Genomic DNA, 3,736 nt, shown 5'->3' on the forward strand with positions numbered 1-3,736 from the left:
GGTGAATATATTGAGAAGTTAATTTGGTAAGAGGATAAATTGGTACAAACATTTTGAGAACATTGGGATAGTATGTATAAAAATTTGATATGTGAATTCTTAGGTGTAATAGTTTGATTTTGAAAATTTACATGGTAATAATGAGGCAAGTAGATATAACACTATGTCCTATCATGTTTGTTGCACATTGTTTGGAATATTAAGACACTAGAAAAAAGAAAGTATTTATCATTAGGGATTGTTTAATTTCCTCAAGTGGGAACAGTGGAAAATCATGTAACTATTTAAAAAGATGAGATAGTGCTTTGCGCAGTGGCAGTATCGTAGCCAATGAGGTTTATCCGAGGCGCGATTATTGCTAATTAAAAAGATGAGATAGTTTGATGTGAATTAACATAAAAAGGTATATACAATATTGTTATAGTTTTTAAAAGGCTTTAAAATATATATATATATATATATAACAATGTCATAGTTTGTATTTTCCATTGATGTAGAAGATGACTACATGTAGTTAAAAATCTGGAAGAAAACTGAAATGATAAAATCTGTATTCGGGGTATAAAGAAGGACTGTCACTTTCTACTTCCTACAAGCAAGTATTGCATAATTTCTTTTTTTTTAATTTATTTATGATAGTCACACAGAGAGAGAGAGAGAGAGAGAGAGAGAGAGAGGCAGAGACATAGGCAGAGGGAGAAGCAGGCTCCATGCACCGGGAGCCCGACATAGGATTCGATCCCGGGTCTCCAGGATTGCGCCCTGGGTCAAAGGCAGGCGCCAAACCGCTGCGCCACCCAGGGATCCCTATTGCATAATTTCTTATGAGGTTGTACTACTTTGATAACCAGCAAAATCACTGAAGATATTTCCATTATGTAAAAGAAAAAAAGTGAGGAATTTCTTTTCACTTAAGAAATGTATGTCTTCATATATATGTGTTCTTCAGTCTACATAAACCTAATTTTCCAATATAATCTCAATCAACATTATGTATAATTTGTTATAATTATTAAAATGTTTTTTTTTTTCAGAATGTTACACTGTGGATTAATATACCCTTTGAATTTCTCACTAAGTCTATGGGACTTAAATGAGTTTTTAAAAAGTCATATTATCTAGGCCAATGTTCCAAATACTCAGAAGTCCATATAGCTAGAGAAGCTGTACATATTTTTTATAAAACTGAACCCAAGTAATAGCAGTTCACTGATGCCATATGCATCATAATACAACAGGAAGTTTTTGTTTCCTCTTCTGGGTGCTTACATTCCCAATTGCTGGTGTGACCCCATCTGAGTTATTGACCCAAAGTTCCATTTCTTGTCCAAGTTAACTGGGCTTATAAATACCTTGAGGTTCATCTTTTGTCAAAAAGGGATCCTGACAAATTCTTAAGAATGTTGTAATTGGTAATAGTCTGATAGTTGATATATTTTTTAAAGATTTTATTTATTTATTCATGAGAAACACACACACACACACACACAGAGAGAGAGAGAGAGAGTGAGGCAGAGACATAGGCAGAGGGAGAAGCAGGCTCCACACAGGAAGCCCGATGTGGGACTTGATCCCAGAACCCTGGGATCACTCCCTGAGCCAAAGGCAGATGCTCAACCGCTGAGCCACCCAGGTGTCCCTGATAGTTGATATTTAAATGTAAATTTTCCAAAAATTGTTGAAATAATAATCCCTCATATTCATATAAACAGTGTGTTTTATATTACATACATTAAGATATTCCCACCCTTTAAGTATGGTTACAAATATAACAGCTATCTATTTCCATCAACTTTTAGTGCTACAACATGTCAACCCAAACAAAGTCAATTTAACAATGTGATCAGCTGCTTCTAATTAAAACCTCTAATTTTCTTTACTTGAAAGTTACATAAGTAGATCAGTTTAATACTCATGCTACTTTTGCAGGGAACCTTTCCTATGTTTTTTATTTGTTGCTTTTTATATAAGATAAGGCTGTGAAATGGTGGGAAAAGCCCTGGATGATGCAGTCAAGAAATTTGGATTCTACTCTCAGTAGCTACAAAAAGCCAGGGTAAGCCACTTAATTGGATGCTGGCCCACGTTCCATAAAATGAACTGTTATAATCCGTAAATTCTTAGTCACTGTTCCTCTTAAAAATCAAGTCTTAAAATGATTCAAGGGGAAAAAATGTCTATGATTCTATATTCTGTCTTTTCCACACTTAACGACCCAACACCAAATCTCTTTCCCTTGTTAAACTTTTTACTATTATATTTGTATTTAAATATTTTTCTTTATGCATTCCTGTTAATTATGTCAGTTAGGTAACAAATATATATTTCTTGACTTGATATAAGCTATTCTTAAAGAAAAAGACAACTTTGCCCATAAACTTCTAGCCTCATTAAGTCATGTACGAATTACAATATATAGTGACATGTTCTATCATTACATTAAGAAAATAGAAACATTATTTTATAAAATTAACAATCTCTCTTGTCTGCAGTCAAACATTTCATTGTGAAACAACTTTCTCTTCCTGTGAGAAAACAGAATGAAAATGATTCTTTTATTGAAAACTGAAAAAATAATACACAAAAATGATACCAGTTCCATTTGTGACCTCTGTGTGTGTATGTGTGTTACAGTATAATCACTATACTTTCTCATTTTCTTCTTGCTCTACATCCTTACCATATGATTTGGGGTACACTTACTTAGGAATATCATTCTATCTGAAACATTCAACTGCCTTTTTTTCAGCAATCTATGCTATTATAGCTCCACAGACACAGCTGAAATCCAGAGACCAGTATGAAGACATAAAGGGATGCCCAAAAGCCTGTTTAAAAAAAAAGAAAAAGAAAGTTATTAAATCCAAAAAAGTTATGTGCTCACAAGTGCAGGTCTTCAGGACTGGAGAATACAATGCTTTAGTCTGCAAACAGTTTAAAATTCCTATATATTGAGCATCAAACATTGCAAGTTGCTCCCTTGGTAGCAACCAAAGAAACAATGGTGAAAATGGGGGGGCTCAAAAACTCCTTTGAGACTATAATCAAATCATGAATATCCTCCCAAAGCATATGCCTCAAAAGGCAATTCTTTCAAATTTGTGAGTGGGTGATTATGCTCCCAGGGCCCTTCCCTCTCCCTGCTCTTAATCCATTCGACCAGGAAGTAATATAATAGAACTGTAAAGGCTCCCAAATCAGAAAAAGTTGAGCTCACATCTCAGTTCTGCCTTTTAATATGTGACATTAGGGAAATCACGTAATTTTTACAGCCTTAGTTTCCTCATTCTTAACACGAGGTAAATAGCGATGTCTACTTCATAATTTATAAGTATTTATTAAGTACCCACTATGCATTGTTTTAGATCCAAGTTGCCTCCCTCGTGGAGCTTAAATTCTAATAGAAGAAAATCAAAATAAACATGTAAACAAAGAAGCATAATCTTTTAAAAATAGACTATGTGGAGGTGAGGGTCAGGGAATGGGCAGGGAAATCCTCTCTGGCAGTAAGTCACCATGTAGAGTACTCAGACATAGTGACTAGAAGGTTTACAGGTGGAAATGTGCAGGGAGACAAAGAAGGCAGATGTACCTGAACAAACAAAAGGGAGAATAGAATATAAGATCACAGAAGAAGGCAGATATTCAACCACTTAAGGCCATAATGAAAAACTGGAAAATTTTTCATTGTCTTTTTTTCAATTTTATATTATGAAAATGGTCAAACATACAGAAG

General features: G+C 34.3%; 1 non-coding gene across 1 annotated transcript; it reads left to right on the forward strand.

The window, feature by feature from the left end:
• The first annotated feature begins 301 nt into the window (after window positions 1–301).
• LOC121480427 lies at window positions 302–444 on the forward strand. The gene has a single exon (XR_005984955.1). It is a non-coding gene; the product is annotated as a U4 spliceosomal RNA (small nuclear RNA).
• The last annotated feature ends 3,292 nt before the right edge of the window (window positions 445–3,736 follow it).

The sequence above is a fragment of the Vulpes lagopus genome, chromosome 21 (assembly GCF_018345385.1).
Source record: "Vulpes lagopus strain Blue_001 chromosome 21, ASM1834538v1, whole genome shotgun sequence".
Classification (NCBI taxonomy): Eukaryota; Metazoa; Chordata; class Mammalia; order Carnivora; family Canidae; genus Vulpes; species Vulpes lagopus.